The 11,343-nt window shown below is 42.9% G+C and overlaps 2 pseudogenes; one reads left to right on the forward strand and one right to left on the reverse strand.

Moving 5' to 3' along the window:
* The first annotated feature begins 428 nt into the window (after positions 1 to 428).
* Positions 429 to 2,040, forward strand: LOC116195701 (annotated as a pseudogene).
* Positions 2,041 to 3,935: 1,895 nt separating this feature from the next.
* LOC116203009 lies at positions 3,936 to 6,053 on the reverse strand (annotated as a pseudogene).
* Positions 6,054 to 11,343: the final 5,290 nt, after the last annotated feature.

Raw genomic sequence — 11,343 nt, forward strand, 5'->3', positions numbered from 1 at the left:
CTAGTGAGTGGGCACGCTTCTCCTTGGAAGAGCCGAGAGGGAGAGTTAGAGAGAAGAGCTTAAATGTATATTGTAAATTCTTGACCGTTTGCCAATTTTTGTTTTCTTTTTTATATAACAGGGGGGCCAACCATTGAGAGGATTGCCTATATTGTGTACGTACTGGATGATCTTCAAATGTCCGATTGATTTTACATGTTTCCCCTCGATCACGAAAAGTGATTTATTGCAATCTATGTTGATATGATCCTTTTTTGGGTAGGATCATATCAACATCACGATTTTACCAACTACGCATATAAAACATACATAATAATGGAGGGGAAAGTGGACAAAGGATAAACGACTGCATGCATTTTATACAAACCAATATTGGGAGTTTGTACTATACGAACGACGTGTTTAATCCATGCAATACAGGAGATTCAATCACAATTCAGGAATTCAAAAATTAAAAGTTGCGGGCGGTAATTAATAATAAAAGAAGGAAAAAAAAAAAAGAGAAGAAAAAGAAAGGCTCCAAGAAGAGAACGAGAGAGTGAAACTTACAATTCATCAACGACTAGATTTGCTTTTTGTGGGCCGAAGGCTTGAATATATTTGCTAACTAAACTACCGCGCCACCTCACCCATCGAGGCATGGAAGCCATCGCGAAAAACTGCAGGGGCCTCAAGAAGTTCCCCCGCAGCCAATGTACTTTCGCAGCCAAAGGGGTTAATGCCATCCTCAATAACTGCGGATCACTAGAAGAACTATCAGGTAAGAGGCTTCCCGGCCTCACTGACGAGACCGTTTTCGATCTGATAGGTCCCGGAGTGGTGGGTGATTCGCTGAGGACGATATTATTGAAGGAGCTTTACAACGGACCAAGCTACTACCCTTTGATCATCCGCTCAAAGAACCTGAGGACTCTGAGGCTCATGAAGTGCTAGGGCAACTGGGACAGGATGCTGCAGGCGATAACAGAGCGGGTGCCCGGCATGGTTGGGATCCATCTGGAGAGGATTCAGGCGAGTGATCTCGGCCTAAATGCCATTTCCAGTTTTCCGAGTTTAGAGATATTCCTCGTGAAGACGCCGTACTGCACAAATCTCGGGCTTGCTTCAGTTGCTGAACATTGCAGGCTAGTGAGGAAACTTAGTATTGATTGATGCAGGGCAAACAGCATTGGTGATCAGGGCTTACTCTCTGTAGCTACTTACTGCCATAACTTGTAAGAACTTGTTCTTGTCGGCGTGAATGCTACGAGCTTGAGTTTAGGTTCAATAGCTTCGAATTGCTCAAATTTAAAGCGATTAGTGCTCTGTGGTACCAAGACACTGGGCGATGCTGAGATTGCTTGCATTGCTGCAAAATGTACTGCCTTAAAGAAGCTCTGCATTAGGAGCTGCCCAATCACTGATCAGGGAGTAGAAGCGGTAGCTAGTGGGTGCCCTTGTTTGGTGAAAGTGAAGATAAAGAGGTGTAAATCAGTGACTCGCAGGGCTGTAGGTTGGTTGAGAGCCCGGCGAGAATCACTCACTTTGGATCTGGATACAGTCAGCGATCAAGAACTGGGGATATGACTGGTGGTGGTGACTGGTGACAATGCAATGCGAGAAGATGTAATTCGGCAACTGCATATGCATCAGTAATGCATTTGAGTCGAGTTTAGGGATGCTGACTTCTGGTATGGATGAGATTCGATGTATGATACTCAATTTGAAGGTCCATTTCTGGGGATCACGATTCTTCAGGTTTCTGCATTACAATCATATACTGTCAGAAAGATGCAGCTGCAAATTGGTATTCTTCATTTCGATATTGATCTCATTCAGACACAAACATTTTGGTGTGTCCATTCGATATCATGCTCTAATCATTCTCCTTGAGATAATTCAATCGGTTTCATTCCAGAGCTTACACTACTTTTGATGCCAAGAATGGGTTTTAATAGTTGGGATACTTTATTGATTTCCACAGTTCAGTTGCCATTGATGTCTGATATCCGTCGAATGCCCTGAAACCCGACTGGATATATTATCAAACTTATTGCCTCATATTATTGCATTTTACTTTAAGCAAATTTTCCATGCTTTGTAATCCTGCAAATAAATTATCTTCTCCGATTCAATTCATGTGTAAGAAATGATATCTTTTTCTTTATGATAAATTTATGTCAGAAATTATTAGTATTTCGTGGTCAGACAGCAACAAACTAATGTGATTAATAAGAGTCGACACAGGTGGTATATACAAACCTGTCCAAATAACATGTTCCAGAAGAGGGAGGGCCCAAAGCAAGCCCTTTAAATCTGAACCAGATCCATACCCAAAGCAGGTTGTATACGAGAATCCGATGACAATGTGATTGATTAGAGTCGAATCTCAACGCTCTTCACCACATATTGTTGGCTAACTTAGCCTTCGGAGAAAGAGCCGTAATTCCCGAGTATTCCTAGATATCTGACCAACGTGGGATAATCAAAGGGGCATCAAGAACTTATATCAAGCACATCTTTAAATAACTCATGGAACAGCCACATTGGATTATAATCGGTCACAAAAACGAAATTATGACTGAGACTCTGAAAACTTCATGCCCAGCCCATCATGAAGTACTGGTTTAGTCGGGTTATCTGCCAAGGAGGGCCCCCGATATCCTTAAACAAAGAGTACATACGTAGTTGTGCTGATAGATTGCGTTAGAAAGCCACCAAACGATAAGAATCTCACAATTGATTCCGCAACTAACTAGCTAGCTAGTAAAATAAATTAGATGGAGTCAGAGCAATTCCATAATATTTGATCATTGTTATTTTAAGTAAATACTACCTTATTGTCCGCTGCATAATAATAAACTACGCAAAGGGGTCCAAGCAAGCGTAGCTCGGGATCTAATTTTGCTTGGGACAATAGACTCATTAAACCAATTACAATTACTTACACTAATTTTTCTTGAGATCCTTCCGTTAATCATGCTTCCATTGAATCAAGTTTTTTGATCCTCATTGTCAATTCGTCACATATCCTCTCACATATTTCCGCTAGATTGACCATCTGGTGGGGCTCCTTCGAGCCCACATGATCATAGACATCCAATAAACTAGCTTGTTTGAGAGGTCTCAATTTAATTATTAGTTTTTGAAAAAAATTTATAAAAGGAGAAAATTCCACCAGAAAACATCCACTTCGTAATCTTTTTGAATATTTATTCCATCGCACTCCGTAATCTCTTTGACCTCTTAATTTCATATGAGGATTTCTGCCATCGCACCGTACCTTTCTTTCTTTTCCGATCATTTAACATATTTCTTCATCAAAACTCACTTATATATACATCTATACGCTTGAGAGGTGAAAAACAAGTTCTCCTACTTCACATGTTCATATTAATCAACCAGCAGGTGCTGCCTGGTTGATAAGAAATTCCTGGATTAATATGCTCCAATAGGGACACCGGTGCAAATTGCACATTTGACGCAGCGTACAATGCGAGTAACCGTCATAGACCCGTTGATTCGCGCACGAATACCGGAACTTCGACCTTATATACCTGTTGATTCTACGAATACCGGGAAATAAATATCAAACTCGACTCGATCCGAGATTGGACAAAGCACAAAAGCTTTGAATTTTATTGATAATCCAAAAGACGACTCTTTCCAGCCCTAGGGCTTACACAAAGCTTAAATAGGGTTTAAAAAAAAATCTAAATTGCATAAAAAGAAATAAACTTTTCTAAAATTGTAAAAATATCCAAATAACAATAAAATGCCCATTTGAGGCTATAAATGATGGAATTCGGCCAAAATCTCATCTTTTCACAGCCAAAGGCTGTGAGTTTTGCTTCGGAGGCCGTTTCCCTCGAGATAGGGTCGTTAGAATCTATTTTTCTCGAGATATCGATTTGTCACGTCTTCTACCTCATCATTCTCCCCTGGGTGGAAAGAATTCACCCTCGAATTTTGTCGACACCACGCTCCATCAGGTATCTTGCAGTAGGACTGTCCCTATGGATGCTACCAGTTAGTGAGATGTGATCAGTTTTGATGTTGTCCCCAAAGTGAAAGAGGTAGTAGGCATCCTTGACGCGGTATGATCCAGGAGAAGACATGGACATGCCCTTGAAGTAGGGTGGTCTGTGGATGTAAGTTGAGCTCAAGTCCCATGAATAGAGGGCCACAGTCAACTGGTTCCACATGGGGTTCTCTTTGGTGATTGCTTCATTTGATGGCCAAATATCTCTCAAATACACGTTCTTTCCATCTTTAACAGCACTGTAAAGTTCATTCCACGCAGAGTCCCGATCTTCTTTTTTGATTTTGCTTGTAGTAGCCACTTTAGGAAATAGATGGTATGAGGGTCGTGGAGTTCGAGCAAATCCATTGGCTTGATCAACTGCGACAAGTGCAAATTTTGGACCATACCCCTCAGCCCACTCCCAATTGTCAGAAATTGTCCAGAACAGGTAACCAATAACACGATTTCCCATGATCATGGCAGCATAAACAGCAAGTAGATGTTCCAACAAATATGGCCGACGAATCAGATCTGTCTCATTTGAGACTCCGTTTTCTGTAATGATGAAGGGGATGTTCAGGTGCTTATATCTTTCATGAAACTGCAACAGCACACGATACAAGCCATCAGGATATACCCCACGTCCAGATTCACTATACTCATCATCCTCTGCTAACTTCAATCTAGCACCAGAGACCACTTCATCAAATAAACCATAAGGCCGCATGAATGAGACATGGTGTGCCACCCCAACTACAGGTCTTGATGATGTTCCTTGAGCATGAATACAATCATACGCCTTTATATCCGCCATAGCCATCCAATGCATAGCTTGTCTGAAGGCACTAGTTGGTAAAGCAGAAGTGGCAGCCCCCAACATATTGGGATGACTTCCAGGCCAAGCACCGGTCGCATAAGTAAACAAACAAAAGACATGAGGCTCATTAAATGTCACCCAGTAATCCACGATATCTGACATATTTTCAACAATAAGCCTCATAAAGTAAACAGAATAATCAACAGTTTTCTCCAGCTTCCACCCACCATAGTCACCAGCCCACAGTGGTAATGAATGATGAAAAAGAGTGAGCATCAAATTCATTCCACAGGAGTGAACCATTTTGATTATCCACCTGTACTGCTCCAAGGCTGCATAATTAACACTATCTTTAAGCCCATTAACTGGTTCCTCAGCCATGACTCTAGCCCAATCTATCCCCATCCGGAAAACACTGTCCCTGGTATCTTTAGCTAGTTTTATTTCTGTTCAGGGTCAGACCAAATCCTTAACCTCTCCTCCCTCCGCCACTGACATTGAAGACGGCGAGAATGTCCGCAGACTTGTCGATGAGTGAATGGCAGGAGGTTTGAAAACGACTCTCCCAAGATATTCTAAGTTCACCTGATGGACAATTCCCAATCCAGGAAGAACAACAAGCATGTTGTGGAATGCATTAGATTCCCACTTAAGAAAACCGAACCTTTCTTTGTTCCTGTGGAATTCGAGTTCCATGTTTGCTTGCACAACATTCTCCGATCTAGCCACATCAACCTGAACAAAGTGATCAATCACAAGATCTACTGGAACCAGTGGGTTAATCTTGCTCGGGTCACCTCCAAGGCTATTCATCGCATTACGCATACAAGCCAAATCCACAACAGCTGGAACCCCAATAAAATCCTGAAGCAGCACCCTTGCGGGCTTGAATGGGATTTCAACCTGTTTAGGGGATGTGTTTTCCCAATCGATGATCTTCTCGACATCGTTACTTTTGACTTGAAACTCATCGCAGTTCCGAATAGCCGATTCGAGAAGAATCTGAATCGAGTAGGGCAACCTATCTCCTGCCACAATCTCCTCCTCCTCGTCGAACTTGGGATCTCCATCGCCTCCCGCTACAAAAAATGCTTCATCGGATGGATCCTCTTCGGAAAACAACGTCGCGTCTGTGTCCCCTTTGGAATTGGAATCATACTCGATTTCCTCTCGATCAGGGTCAGAATTCAGATTAGGGTTTCTTCGATTCTGATTCTCCAAAAGTGCAGCCATCTACTATGTTAGTTGCTCCATCATACGATCCATCCTCTGATCCCTCTGATCCCTCTGGTCTAGCCTCTGCTCCAGATGTCGCAGAATTTCACGGTCATGAACATCTTCCACACGATCCCTCCTCTTGGGCGGCATCGTTGATCCAAGAACGAACGCAGCTCTAATACCAACTGACGCAACGTACAACGCGAGTAACTGTCACAGACCCGTTGATTCGCGCACGAATACCAGAACTTCGACCTTCTATACCTGTTGATTTTACGAATATCAGGAAATAAGCATCAAACTCGAATCGATCTGAGATTGGACAAAGCACGAAAGCTCTGAATTTTATTGATAGTCCAAAAGACAACTCCTTCCAGCCCTAGGGCTTACACAAAGCTTAAATAGGGTTTAAAAAAAATCTAAATTGCATAAAAAGAAATAAACTTTTCTAAAATTGCAAAAATACCCAAATAACAATAAAATACCCGTTTGAGGCCATAAATGACGAAATTCAGCCAAAATCTCGTCTTTTCACAGCCAAAGGCTGTGAGTTTTGCTCCAGAGGCCGTTTCCCTCGAGATAGGGTTGTTAGAATCTATTTTTCTCTAGATATCGATTTGTCACGTCTTCTACCTCATCATTCCAGAATATTAAGGAGCGTTTGACGACCGCCCCGATTCTTGTCCTGCTAGATTTTCAGCAGCCCTTTGAGTTGCATTCTGATGCATCGAAGGTGGGTATTGTAGCAGTCTTGAGCCAAAATAGCAAGCCGATTGCTTTCTTCATCGAGAAGCTAACGGGGGCGAAAGTGAGATACAGCACCTACGACGTGAAATTCTATGCGGTAGTGCAGACGATTAAGCATTGGCGACATTACCTTTTCCACAAGGAGTTCATTTTGTATACCGACCACGAGGCCCTGAAGCACTCCATAGCCAAGATAAGGTGTCAGCTCGTCATGCATCATGGGTGGCTTACCTGGAGCATTTTACTTTCGTGGTAAAGCACGAGAGCGGAGTCACTAATCGCGTTGCAAATGCTCTTAGTCGGAGGCGTAGCATTCTGAACAGGATGACAGTTGAGGTACCTGATTTTAGTTCTTTTGCTGAGTTGCTTGAAGTTGATCCCTATTTTTCTGTGACGCTAGCTAAAGTTCGAGCTGGAGAAAGAACAGAATACGTATTGTAGGATGGTTTTCTTTTCAGGGGAAATAAGCTCTGTATTCCTGATTGTAGTTTGCGAGCCCACATTATTCAGCAGCTACACGGCGAGGGCCATGTGGGAAGAGACAGGACATTGCAACTGGTCCAGTCATCGTATTTCTGGCCTACAATTCGTAAAGAAATGGAGAAGTACGTGCAGCGCTGTAAGGTTTGTCAAGTGTTTAAGGGTACAGCAACTAACGCGGGGTTGTACATGCCCCAGCCGATTCCCTTGCAGCCATGGGTGGATATCAGTATGGATTTCGTTCTCGGCCTGCCTCGTACCCAAAAAGGAAATGATTCTATATATGTGGTCGTAGACAGGTTCTTCAAGATGGCACATTTTATTCCGTGCAAGAAGACCACTGATGCTGTACGAGTTGCTCAGTTGTATTTTCGGGAGGTATACCGTCTGCATGGTCTGCCAGTCTCTATTGTGTCTGATAGGGACACCCGCTTCTTGAGTCATTTTTGGCGGAGCCTTTGGAAGATGGTGAACACCCAGTTGACCTTCAGTACGGCGTATCACCCGCAGACAGATGGACAAACAGAAGTGGTTAACAGGTCCTTGGGTAATCTATTGAGAGGTTTAGTAGGGGAGCACGTGAAGAGTTGGGATCAGAAGTTAAGTCCGGCGGAGTTCGCGCACAACCATGCTATATTCGCAGCACTGGTTTCAGTCCATTCCAAGTGGTATATTCTGTTACTCCTCGGGGTCCCCTTGATCTGTTACCCGTGCCGGATAAGACCAGGGTTCATGGTAAGGCGGCTGACTTCGTTCACGGGCTGCAAGAGATTCATGAAGCTGTGCAGAATAATTTCAAGAATGCTGCCATGAAATACAAGGTTGTTGCTGACCGAAGGAGAAGGCACGTGGAGTTTGAAGTTGGCGATTTTGTTTGGGCTGTCCTTACGAAGGATCGATTTTCTGCTGGTGACTACCACAAGCTCGCTGCTAGAAAGATTGGTCCTGTGGAGATCGTTGAGAAGATCAATTTGAACGCCTATCGGCTTAAACTTCCCAGCCACATTCGTACTGCCGATGTGTTTAATGTTAAGCACCTGATTCCTTACACAGGTGATAGCTCGGACGATGACGATTCAAGGACGAATTCTCTCCACACAGGGGAGAATGATGCGGCAGAAGACCTGGCAAGTCGGTACATGGAAAAACATAGGTTATGACGGCCCTATTTTGAAGGAAATGGCCTCCGGAGCAAAACTCACTGCATCGCTGTGATTTTTCGATATATAAGGCAAATTCCATCGTTTAGGGCCTCAAACAGGCAATTTATGTTAATTAGGGTGTTTTTGCAATTTTTGGAAAGTTTAGTTCTTTTTATGCAATTTAGCTTTATTAATACCCTATTTAAGCTTTCTATAAGCCTTAGGGCAGGGCAAGTCGTCTTTTCAGATTATCAATAAAATTCAGAGCTTTCTTGCTTTGTCCAATCTCGGATCGATTCGAGTTTGATGCCTATTTCCTGGTATTCGTAGAATCAACAGGTATAGAAGGTCGTAATTCCGATTTTCGTAATCAACGGGTCTATGACGGTTACTCGCGTTGTACGCTGCGTCAACATTGGTTTTAGAGAGATTAATTGGTTAGTCAGGAAAGTCAAAAAAGAGTTCCGGCATATATCAAAAATCAGTACAATCGAGTTGGACCTGAGGTCCTCAATGCCTTCTACTGTCGAATTGGCACATATCATCTGACGTCTTGCCTCTGCGATTTTCTCAAGGCTATGGCCTACATGGTTGATCCACTCCGTGCAGTGCCCAATTACGCTGGCTTTGGCTCCACTGATCCTCGGCCACCTTGAGAGCTCCTCCTCCATCAATCGAATAATCTCATAGGTGTCATCAATGGGAACTTGAGCAATACCGTGCTCAACTTCACTGGATTGGATTTGACTAAGGGTGTCGTAGCAAATTGTCTTAGTGAGGATGACTGGGTTGCTATACAAGGCATTGATGAAACTCATGTAATAGTTCGGGAGGGGTAACGTATGGAGGCTCTTCCTAAGCCCCTGATGATCTAGAGGTTAGCATTGTTAGAGCTACAATAGCACATCGGAAGGGGATGATGGAATCGATCTTTTAGAACCCCATCTACTTACCTCTTTATTTTCGTTTTCATCTTAACAATGGGTTCCACAATTTTTAAGGTATTTACAACTACAAACTGACTTGCATCAAATGCCAACTAGTCACAAGTACCTTCATTTAGTTGACTTCTAAAGAAACACGTCGATGGATACGCCAATTAATTAAACCATAACTTAGACCGAATCATCCGTGATCATTTGTTCCCGATGCCACGCTGTTGAAGAACCATCAAGAGTTTTTGCCATTAGGCAACATTGTGGCCCACAATCGACATACTTAAAGGGTTGTACTCTCATCCGCTGCAAATCATTGGTTAGTTACTGTGTGTGGGGAAACCATTATGTGGTGTGGAGGAAACTGTTATGACCCTTTTTTTGGAAGGTCCTCATCATTTGTCAAGTATGTCGATTTTACAATAGACATACTTAAAGGGTCATACTCTCATCCACTGCAAATCATTTGGACATCCTCGTAACGCATAACACTACATAACAAAGTAAGATTACAAAAAGAATTCCTGAGAAAATAGCATAGCCTTGTTTTAGTTCGAGGGAATTACTCATCTTATAATGACAGCTTCGGTTGAATCTGAGAGCTATCCAATGAATTAACTCAACTGCTCCACTTTCGACGTGCAAAAACATTGTAGATAGATTCGCTGCGTGAACAACCTGACTTTGCGCCCTCGATAGCTACTAGAACTATAAGAAGGACTAGCTTTCTTTCAAGTAAGAAAGCAGCAAATCCTACTCAGAGTCTATAGCCTGCCTGCCTTGTGATGCGGTAGAAGAAGCGGCAAGTCGGTACCTAGAGAAAAATAAGTTTCGACAACCCTATCTCATGGGAAACGGCCTCCGGAGCAAAACTCACAGCCTTTGGCTGTGAAATTACAAGTTTTAGACCAAATTCCATCGTTTAGGGTCTCAAATAGGCATTTTATTATTATTATTATGGTGTTTTTGCAATTTTAGGAAAATTTTATGTTTTTCGTGCAATTTAGGCGTTTTTAATTCTATTTAAGCTTTGTACAACCCTAGTATTGAAGACAGTTATTTTCGGATTATCAAAAAATCTTGGAGCTACCATGCTCTTTCGCCCAATCTCGGATTTGATTCGAGTTTGATGTCTATTCCTTGGTATTCGTAGAATCAACAGGTGATAGAAGATTGTCTTCTGGTATTCGTGCGCGAATCAACAGATCGCAATTATTTTCGCTGCGTCAGTTGGTATCAAAGCCTATGGTTTGATCTGGAACAACCATGCCACCCAGGAGAAGGGATCGTGTGGACGATGTTCTTGACCGTGACAACCTGCGATATCTGGAACAGAGGCTGGAGCAAATCGTGGATCAGAGGATGGATCGCACGATAGAGCAGCTAACACAGAGGATGGCTGCACTTATGGGGAATCAGAATCGGGAAAACCCTAATCCGAACCCTAACCCTAATCCTGATCAAGAGGAATCTGGCGAGGAGTCGGAGGGAGAGAATTATTTTGCGAATATCCCACGTAAGCAGCAAATGGGTTATATCGAGGATGACAGGAGGCGTTGGGAGTTTGGGATGCGAACTGAAATTTCAGAATTTCATGGCAACCTTAAGCCGAGGAGTTTCTTGATTGGCTGGCCACAATCGAGGAGATCTTGGAATTTAAAGGAGTGTCGAAAGATAAACGTGTACCGTTGGTGGTAATCAGATTGCGAGACAGAGCCACTGCATGGTGGCAACAGGTCAAATTAACCAGAAGCAAATTAGGCAAGACAAAAATTGTGACGTGAGAGAAGATGAACTTGCGAGCCAGTTTTCTGCCAGCGACTGCAAAACTTACGGTAAGGAACTCGAACGGTGGATGAATATACCACGGAGTTTTTTCAACTTATAGTCTGGAATGAGGTACATAAGACTGAAGATCAATTGGTGGCGAGGTATATTGGAGGGTTGCGGGTGCATATTCAAGACATCGTCAATATGTTTCATCCACCTAGTGTCTCGGCA

This window comes from Punica granatum, chromosome 1 (assembly GCF_007655135.1).
Source record: "Punica granatum isolate Tunisia-2019 chromosome 1, ASM765513v2, whole genome shotgun sequence".
In the NCBI taxonomy this organism is placed as follows: domain Eukaryota; kingdom Viridiplantae; phylum Streptophyta; class Magnoliopsida; order Myrtales; family Lythraceae; genus Punica; species Punica granatum.